This window comes from Nanorana parkeri, unplaced genomic scaffold (genome assembly GCF_000935625.1).
Source record: "Nanorana parkeri isolate BGI_ZX_2015 unplaced genomic scaffold, ASM93562v1 scaffold1133, whole genome shotgun sequence".
Taxonomy (NCBI): domain Eukaryota; kingdom Metazoa; phylum Chordata; class Amphibia; order Anura; family Dicroglossidae; genus Nanorana; species Nanorana parkeri.
In genome coordinates, this window is record NW_017307401.1 from 248,867 (window position 1) to 259,864 (window position 10,998).

Sequence of the window (10,998 nt, forward strand, 5' to 3'; positions counted from 1 at the left end):
AATTGCGCACACCTGCGAAATCGCAAAAAACTACACTACCCAAAATTGACCGTAGGCAACACTTTAAAAGCTTTTACCGCTCATCAGTTTAGTGTTATCAGTGATTGATGGCCCATGGAGATTTATTTATTACAGGTATTCACATAGTGCCGACAATTCATGCAGCACTTTACATAGTTGAACATTCACATCAGTCCCTGCCCTCAAAGAGCTTACAATCTAAGGTCTCTATCTCACATGCATATACACAAGGGCCACTTTAGACAGGAGCCAACAACCTACCAGCATGTCTTTGGAGTGTGGGGAAAACCCAGAGTACCCGGAGTAAAACCACGCAAACACAAAGAGAACATGCAAACTCCTTGTATACAAGAAGAAGGGGGTGTTCTGTAGTCCTAACACACATTCTGTCCTAGGGTGACAATGCTGTTTCTTCATAGATACAATATATTGATACATAGATACAATAGATACATAGATACAATATATTGAGTAAGCGTTGTCACCCTAGGACAGAAAGTATGTTACTGGCAGGATCACCATGTGAAAATAAAGGAAAATACGGGGAAAAAAATCTAATGCAGCCACCATATCTAAGGACTGCTAGCCTGCAATATATAACATTTGTGTTTCTGGGTTTAGGTGTGTACTTGCATATAACAGCCCACCCACCACAAAGCAGTATAGTTCCGATTTATATTGAAACCCCAGTTAAAACATTTTAAATATTTGCCAGAATAGGAAAGGGTTTAAAGCCCAGCTCCAGCCAAGACATAAACTCTTTAATGTAATTTCTCACACAATTCAGCTATCTCAGATGACCATCATGGCCTCTGCTAAATTATGGGACAGTCAGCCATCAATTTCCACTTTCCGTTCAAAGGTAGTGCCAACTTTTCTCCTTTATATGCTTCCATTATGCCTAGAAGACTGACATTTTTTAATTACCAGTCTCATAAAAATGTTTATTTCTTTCCTGAATGCTAATGGACTGCAATATGAAGGTGGAGGAAGAAGACACAAGAAACACTTCCAGTCTATGATATCTGTAATGCTGCTGTTATATGTTTCATCTACAGCAGTGGTTCTCAACCTTTCTAGGGCCGGGACCCCTTAAAACCCGAACATAATGTCTGAATATTTCAAAACAATTTTCAGTAAATCGATGCTATTTATTTGGTGTATTGATGCTAGGATTGCAACCTGAACAATATATGTTACCAGTCTGGCCAGTAAAAATGGGACTTGTTGCCAATGCTATTAATAAGAAAGAGATCAAACCTGCAATATGTCACTGCAAGGCCGCACTTCACACTATAACACATCTATGGGCCCTGCATCCAAGACGTGTCATTCTTACTGCACTAATTCCAGCCACCTGGAGATCTCATAGCGGAAGTACGTAAGAGTTAAAAAAAGCCAGCAAATGGTGTCAATAGACTGACCCTTTAGGGTTAGTTCACACCAGAAACTGCATCTCAACTGCGTGCGTCTGCGCAGTTGTATTGCGATTCGTTTTGACACGTTTGTGATGCGTTTTGATGCATTCCGATGCGTTTTTAAAGATAAAATGATAATTAGACAATTAGGTCACTTCCTTTTTTCCTATCAGAGCATTTCATTTGTTTGTTTTGGAGTTCAGACATGCTTGCTTTGTTGGCAGGCATGGTGATAGTGTTGGCTGTACCTACAACGAGGAAATCCCTGGATGATGACACAATCAATTCTGTGCTTTATTTTTTGGATGCGTTCCATTGCGTTTTGATGCGTTTGCATGCGTTTTTTATGTGTTTTGATGCGTTACGGTGCGATCAGATGCAGCTAAAATAGGACGAGCAGTATTTTTTCGGACTGCATCTAAACGGACCGCAATGGTGTGAATACAGCAAAAGAAAGCCCGTAGGAAAGCATTGTGATGTATTTTGGCTGCAGCAGCCCAACTCAACAGACTGCATCACAACTGCATCTGGTGTGAACTGGCCCTTATATGTGGTAGAAAATCTACAGTAACTCTAGACAGCGGCAGAAAAGTGAAACTATAGGAAATATCTCTGTAAAAAATAAGTCACGGCAACTGGACTTGCTGTATTTTTCTTGAAGGCGTTTCACTGGTCATCCGACCAATTTTCTCAATTCAGAATGACTAGTACAAAAAATTATCTGGGAATAAATATGGTGAATGTCGCTCCAATCCACATAATCGGTTAGTCACAACCAGGTGTAGATTGCTTTTGCATAATTGGAGTCTAGGAGGTGTTATTAACCTGCCCAGTGAGAGGTGTTAAAACAGCATTGTATGTGGCAGACAATAGATGTCCCCCCCCTCCCCCCACCTCTGACCTGGATGAATGAGAACCTTCACAGACATATAGGAAATACTTGTCTTTACAAATGATTGTCAATAATTGATGGTGACTTTGCAGGGGCAGCGTAATGAAATGTATGGGGTATAGGAATTTCATAAACTTGTCAACATTTTCTAGGGGCGCTAGTGCCGTGTAAATGACATCTGCCTTACTACGTTCCTGGCAGAACTTTTATAAATTAACCCGTAAGAGGCGGTAAAATTAGGAACAGGCAGTGGAAGGTACCTAGCACAGAATGGGGTTTAAGTGGGATTTCCCAGCAGGTTTACTTTAATGTGTCTAGCTCTACTCCTCCTGAGTCAAATGATGCCGAGCCTCATACAACCCACTTCCTGCAGGCCCAGGCTGTCAAGGACACGCTCCAGGGGTGTGTCATCAAGCAGCCTTGGCTCACAGCACTTCTGTACGTTACAGGAGCACCGCTACATGAGGAAGGACCATAAATCAAATAAGAAGAGGTAGGACCCATGATGTCATCAGACTGGTGGTGAAAAAAATGTAAGTATAGTGTGTTATTAAAAAAACAGACCCAGGCAGGAGGCTTTTTTGGAAGGGCATGAAAGCTGGAGTCCCACGGGTTATACATTTATAGAAAGAAACCAACAGCTTCTGTCCACAATTTATAATTTACACACTTCAGTACTATCAACATCTACTTCTATATTTATTGAAGCATATTTGAATATTCGTAGTTTCAATTTTCTTTCTCTATTTACACACCACCACCATGATTCCTATAGTGGTTTCCATGCCGGATGGAGACTGTTTCTTCCTTATGTCTTGTAAAACGTTCTAATCTCTTTTTCCATTTTCACCACATGGACCTCACCACTAAATTATAAGTGCCCTATAGTGTACCCAATATGTTTTGCCACATGTGTGATTACATCAGGGGTTTTATGTGAAATGGTGCTCTGTGCTAAATTTTCCAAAAAGTGCCATCTCTTTACAAGTGCAGCTTCTATCTATAGCTTTCTGGCCACGTGGATGCTGTGCCAACACTCAAACTCATCATTGTGCAAGCTATGTGCATCATCACACGCTCTAGCCTCGCCTATTTGCAGATTTTTTTTCCCATCACATCCTTTTGCTGCTCTTCATGGCACATTCCCATTTTTTAACCCTTACGAATAAAGGGAGGGATTAAAAATATGAAGTAAAGTAGGTAAGTAGTAATTAATTGTAAATAATTAAAAGGAAGTATGAAGAAATATTTGCAGTATTGCAAAAATCCCCTATAGGATGCCTTAATGGAACTATTTAAAAAAATGAGGGATTAATGATATTGCGAGTCACTTTCGGGTTACAGGAGCACAAGAAACTCCTTTCTATTTCTTTGGCACCTATATATTACATTTTCTATTACAGGGTTTAGTCGTGAGTGGCTGTATTTTTTATTGGTGTGAAATTTCCTATGGCCAGTAAGCCCAACCTAGAGCATGGCGGCACCCTACTAGTTGAAAGACCTTGGGCAAATGTAAAGTGTAGAAGGAAGTGGAGCGCCAAAAAGAAAAATGTATGAGTTGGTCAAGGCCAAGCAATCTTTAAAGCCCTTCTCTAGCCAAACATAACCCCCCATTCACTTCCCGCCTATTCTGTTTTGTTATTTTTTACTCACCTAAATTCGCTGTCAATTGTCTCTTGCTGGCAGAAGTAGAGACTGGTGATCCAACATAGCACTTTGTCACTGTCCCTACTGGTCCCTTATTGTGATGTCCTCAATCTTCCGCAAGTCTGAAGCCAGGCCAATCTCCCTCTCTGCTTTAGTGATAAGACTCGAGACCCATTGTGTCATGTTCTCCCAAATTTAGAGGAGTATTTTGGCCTTTTTGATTATTATTGTTTTTAAACTAACATGGCAATTGGTTGAGAGGGGGCACTTAAGAGTGGTGGGGAGGGAGTGGTACCCCAGAGAGCAGCTGTAATAAATACAATTGCTTGCGCTTGACCAACTCATTGAATATTATTTTTGGGACTCCACTTCCTTCTGCCCTTTGTGGTTTCTATTTCACTGTAGTGATGATGGTCAATAAGCATTAAACAGCTGTATGTATTTTGAGATAATGGCTCTATAAAGTAATATAAGGCTGTATTTGTGCTATAAACCAGTTGTTCTGGATGCACAGTTGCAAAAGCCAAAGGGGAATGATTTACATGGCTCCCCTTACTATCCTAAAATGAGATATAAACCCTTATTTTGGGGATTTGTGGTGGAAGTGAGTCATGAAGATACTTTCTGTTTTTTAGAAGGCTGTAATGTGCTTTGTATTTTTATCCATTCAACTATTGCTATGTTGTAAGTCATAACTTCAGCTACTGACCCGTTGCCCAACTGTGAAGTTATATGGAAATCCACTTGCAGCCATAAATCACTGGGCGGAGTGACATCACCCAACACCCATAACTGTCAGTTTAAATAAACAGTTCAGAACCCACTGGGCTTCATAAAATCTCGGCATGCGACGTCCAGCGTAAAACTCAGCACGATCCCTGGAAAAAAAGAACATTAACGAAAAGGCCAGTAGTAAGACTATCTTTTCTACCAAAGACAGGAGCTGCGTGGCACATATTAAAACAGGAAAGAATAAATACCAGAGGATGTACGGCTTGTCTTTACTAATGGCGTGAATAATCATAGGTGAAAAGAGAAAACTTGTTTATTTAGAAAGCACGTACCTCCGATGGTAAAATGCTTCCCCATGTTCAGCTATAAAGTTGCTGGTACTGAGGCTCGCTCCTGGCCTGACTAGAAAACCATTTTACCTATCCATTTAATGGTATCCCCTAGGAGTCAGTAACTGGAAAGGCCATTCTGTGAATTTCCTGTTCAGCTGCAACATTGGAGATTTTCAGCTGAAAAACAAACGGTTGCTGGTTTTTATTTACCCCTCTCTGTTCCTGCTTCTTTCTCTATTTCCCTCCCAGCTCCCTCTCTCATCCCTTCTCTTGAGGGCTTATTTATAGAGCAGTAATGGTACACAAAGTGCAGTAACCCATAGCAACAAATGCGTCAGCTTCAATCAGTTTACAGTAGGAAAAGCAAGTCTTACTCATTGATTGGTTGCAATGGGTTACTGTGTTTTGTATGGCTTTCCGCCCAGTGTCCATCTGTCTTAGGGCCCATTCACAACAGATGCGTTGGGCTGTGCTAATTGCAGTCCTACCGCATAGACAAGGCAATTTGCTTTGCTTATTACCTTTTTAAAAGACCTTTTTAAAAAAACGCTGAGGAGTAAAGTCCCTAATACACAGTTGACTAGTTGCTATGGGCAGCAAATGAAATAAATGTTCTCTATAACTAGACAACCAGGACATATAATTGATTCTATATTATCCAGAAAGGGTTAACAGACTCTCTCAACCCTGCAGCAGTAGATCTCAGTGCCTGTACCTGCTCTCAATAGTAGTCTATGTCCGCCCTCTCTGTGCAGCAAGTAGCTTCTTCCTTCTGAGAGCCAAGCCTTATTCTGAGGCTACTCTAGAGATCACATGACCTTCCTCCAGGAGGCAAGCCTCACTCTGAAACCTTACCCAGTGATATCTTACCGGAAAGGTTTACTCAGAGTAAACATTTCAGGGAGAAAATGCCTCTCTCGCGGACATCAGGGAGCTGCTGTCCAAAAGAGGGAGACTCCCTGAACATTAGGGAGACTTGAGATCCCTGTAATATGATTGACTTGCGTCAATAAAGGACAAAGTTATATCACATCTGGAGTGACTCTTTTATATATTGCTTGGGATTTGCGATGCCATCCGCTTGTCACTGTTGCACCCATCATGAACCTTGGGATCTACCAGTCAGAATGTGAAGGGACAGTAAGACATACATACTTTTTTTTCACTGAAGCGTTGAGACGCACTACACTGCGTTGTAATGCACTGGGGTGAATAGAACTGAATGAAATGGCACTTTGTGACATTCCAATAAAGTTTGAAACGAAAGGCAAACAGTACTATGCGCTAGAATCAGCATACTGCACCACTTCGTAACATCGCACACCAGCGGCCGCACGGAAGTGTGTGTGCTGCTGGTGTGAACAGCCCCTTATAAAATGGAGCAGTACAAAGGGCAGTGACACACATGAACTTAGATTTAGGTATAACACCTTGTACCACATCATTGTTGACACTGACGTTCACTGCATGGCATATTATGTGGACTACAAACGTGGGATTATAGCCCTCTAAAAGCACATGGAAAAAAAAACTAGCTACCATTATAAGGCTTTTCAATTTAGTGCTTTGATTTAGAGGGCAGTGCGTTGCTTTTTTGAAAAATCATGCTTGCTGTCTCTTTTGGCATTTTGCTAATGTAGCCCCCATTACTTTTTGGGAGGTGGCTACTAGAAATGTAGTGATTGCCAGAGCTGTAGTCAGTCTGGCTGAATTATAGCTAATTGCATTGTATGGGCACTGCCCCATGACTAGGGAAGTGATGTCATTGCTTCCCCCACCACTGACACAGGGATTTTAGTGCTGGCTGCAGAGGTAAGTTAGTGTGGGTATGGGGGGTCAGGGATATCCGTTATAGAGGCACTTTCACTTTGTCCTGCATGACTAAGGTAATAGTCTCTGTTTAAAAGTATAGGTTATACTGAAGGAGCGGTCTCTCTTCAGGGGTCCCCTGCTGGTTCAGACCTTTAGCTCTGAAATGTAGCAAAGCTCATTCTACCTGCTGATTGGAGAACTCTAGAGCTCTTCAGAGAGCCCACTACTTCCACACAGAAAGCAAGAGTCCTTCTCTGCAGCATACTGGCAGGGAACAGGCTTTCTACTCTTCTAAAGAAAACAAACTGTAAAGCTAGCTATAAAAGACTAGATTTCTTTAATTTAGCCCCGCGGGGTGTCTATTAATCTGTCTGTTCTGGCATACAGCAACCAACCAAATTCTACACTGTATTCTAGCAGTGTAATGAAAATCTGAATTTCATTGGTAGCTACACAGTGGTGCAGCCAGTACATCAAATCAGACACTGATAAATGGAGCTCACCCATGGAGCTCCTCTCTCTCTATCTTTATGTGATACATTTTGTTGGGTAAGGTTCTATGATAGAGAAAAAAAAATCCTCTTGTTTCGGGGAAGTCAGTGTTTATAGTGACAGAAAAAACATATAAACAGCGCTCTCGGATGGGCAACAAATTAGCTTAGAGGCGTGTGTGCAGCCCTGGAAAACAGGAGGAGAACCTGTGGATTGTAAATATTCAAAAAACCAAGAAAGGGCACAGAGAACACTGGCTAGTTAACAAAGTAGTGATGAAAAACTGAAGGTGGTGGCACTTACGTGTGAATGCCAGGATCTGGAGATGGACGGCCGGTATGGAGGATCGGGGCACTCGTGGTGTGGTGTCCATTTTTAGTGAGTGGATTAATACATCGATCACAGTCGGACACCACACCACGAGTGCCCCGATCCTCCATACCGGCCGTCCATCTCCAGATCCTGGCATTCACACGTAAGTGCCACCACCTTCAGTTTCTCAGTGTTTATAGTGTCAGCCCCTGGCTTTGTGTGTAGGTGCTTCAGAGAGCTTCCAAATCCTGTGCAGGATGCCCGCTCCTGATCATTATCGAAAATGGGTTTTCCTATTTACTGTTCTGCAATTAATGAAGTAGTATTTAATACAATAAACGCTCCAGGGTTTTCAGTGTACTCATTATATACAGGATACATTTGGTGTTCCTGTATGAGTTAATTCAATGCAAGAATTCATCTCAGAGGCTATATCCCTCTGTTCCTATAATGGCTATTGAATTAAGTAGTCACGTTGACAGGAATAGCAATTATGATAATAGACCCTTTTTTTAATATAACCATTGTCTCCCGTGGGACTTTTTTCTTTACAACAAAGACATAAAGATAGCCATTTTGGACAAATTAGCAACATAAATAGCTCAATATGTCTGGCTTGAGTTTTACATTTGAGATCTTATTCTCTGGTCATACAAAGTACAATTCACACAGCGATGTAAAATGCCACTTTTTTTCTACCTTTCTGGCAAATACTTACACTGTGCAGCTCTCGAGATTTCTGATGTTCAGTGGGAAGGGTCTTACATTTTTGGTTGCCACATAGAAACTGTTGAGACAATGGAACACTTGGTGTATATACGAACAGTCCAATTACTAATGTTGACGACTGCAGAAAACATAGACAAGTACATTTGAAAAGGGTAAGATATATTGAGAAGAGTTCCTATTTATTGTGCTGCTCCCTCATTATCCAATCACCAAGGTGGTGGTGTGTTCTTGACTAAGCTTCACTGCTGCTGCAGTCAAGGCTGAGCACCTAAGCATGGCATCTAGCAGGGATATCTAGAATACAAGACAGGCTGCATGAACTCATTTGACAAGTAAGACAGTTCACTCACACTGCCTGGCCAAAAAAAGTTACCATCTGGATTTAGCTGAGCAAATGTGTCACATCCTTCCAATGGATAATTAGTCTAGGTTCAGCAACGTTATATCCCCAAATTAATGAGGTCAGCTGCCTAGCTGAATATACTGAATGATTTGGTTTTTCCATCAATGGATTTTTTCTTCCCTGATGGCACATTGGGCATATTCCAAGATGACATTGCCAGGATTCATCTGGCTCAAATTGATAGAATGGTGCAGGGAGCATGAGACATAATTTTCACACATGGATTGGGCACCACAGAGTCCAGACCTTAACCCCATCACTACAAGATCTTGGTGAAAAATGAATGCCACTCTAGATGTAAATAAATGTTGTGACATTGCATGAGCTTATTGAAATTATGTCACGACGAATGTTTGCCATAATCAAAGCTAAAGGCGGTCCAATGAAATATTAGAGTGTTTGACTTTTTTTTGGCCAGGCAGTGTATATGGATATTACCTGATTGCCTGTAGTTCACATTAAAGATTATAATTTGTCTCTACTCATCTGAACCAAGGTCATACTTTATTTAGGGTGGAGGGCACTAGAGGGTTACGTGTTTGTATTTTTTGACAATTTGTAAGAAAGCCAGAGGAGATGCCACGTAGTTATATGTGGGGATCCTAATGTTCAAACGTCATGCTGTTCAAGTGAAATACACAACTGCTAGTTTTTTTAATTTTGGAAAATCTGTCCAGTATTGTCTATAACAGGGCTGGACAAATCTTGGGGGCCAGGTAGTCAATGCTCATTAAACAAATTACAGCTGGTGCCTATTGAGTAGACATGTAAGCTGCGGAAAAAATCAAGTTCGGTTCAGATATTTCGTTATTTCGGGATTTGGATCCGAAATTCAGCTCGGTTCGGGTTTCGAATTAAAACGAAATCTGAATTTTCATTCGTTTCAGGTGAGTTTACGAATATTCGCTGTGAATATCACAGAAAACCATATACAGATATTATTACTAAAGCTGAATCTCCTAGACCCAAATGGCATTCGGGATCCAAATTTCAGAATTGCATTCAGGAGCTCCCAAATGCCATTCGGGTCTGGGAGCCTCAGCTTTAGAAATACAGTATATGTATATGGCTCCCAGACACGAATGGCATTCGGGAGCTCCCGAATGCAATTAAAAAATTCGAAACCCGAATGCCATTTGGGTCTAGGAGATTCATCTTTAGTATGATATGTATATACTGTTTATGGCTCCCATGTTGCCATAACAAGAATTCGTGTTCAGACCCATTCGGATGCATTAAATCGAAACACACCTCATTGGCCAGAAAAGTCACATTCAGTTTAGTTTTTGAATTAAATTCAGACGGGATCTGAAATTCGTAAAGGAAATTCAGATTCGGTCACATTCAGATGCATTGGGATTCGGAAATTCGGATGTGTCCAAATGCAGTGAATTTCAGAAAATTCGTCGGAATTTCGATTCGGAACGAAACGAATTGCACATGTCTAATATTGAGGTTTTCTCTAGTTGTTGTCAGTGGAGTTTATAAAAAATCCTGCTGGCTCCAGGATTGGACGGACAGGTTCCTCAAATACGTATACATTTTTCCAACCCTGGTCTATAGTATAGTATTCAGAGCATCAGATGAACTATTACAACCTGCTGGGTCATCAGTATCATATGATATTAGCTTTCTTATATCAAAGTAAATTAGTCAGATTATATTAATAGAGCATCATTTTAACAACTGATCACATACTGATGGGTTTTTCACTATACAACTAGTAGTTATAGACTTAAAGCTTGAAGGAAGACTAAAGAGAAGAATATGATATTATGAAAAATACTCTATTAAAAAACAATCCGTGCATACAAAGATATAGGCAGGGGATGTTATATGCAAATTTCAACTTTTCCTTGAAAGTTGAGCCAAATCATTGTTGGGGTTAAAATGTGCCTTTACCCCATTTCACTAAAAATCACATCAGCTTGCAGCTCTGCATGCTGCAGAGCCATGTATTCTAAATGGCACACAACACACCATTCCCAACACACCTACATTGGATGCATGCACATTTTGAAGCATTAGAAAGCCCATTCAAATGAATTTGCATTTGATATTGACTGCTGAGATTCTATTTAATCATATGTTCTGTTTGAATAACTCACATTTGTGACAGGTTTCTTTAAACCTAATCCCAACCTTCTATCCAACCCTCCCCCTAACTTTGAAGTCCAACTCTGATCTCCTATCCATTGTTGTCCCCCA

At 40.8% G+C, this 10,998-nt stretch overlaps 1 long non-coding RNA gene across 1 annotated transcript in view; it reads right to left on the reverse strand.

Moving 5' to 3' along the window:
• Positions 1 to 230: 230 nt before the first annotated feature.
• The window catches only part of LOC108796569, a 17,695-nt gene continuing 6,927 nt past the window's right edge, over positions 231 to 10,998 (reverse strand). The window contains exon 3 of the long non-coding RNA XR_001941812.1: positions 231 to 361. This is a non-coding gene — a long non-coding RNA (uncharacterized LOC108796569). The remainder of the gene's footprint in view (positions 362 to 10,998) is intronic.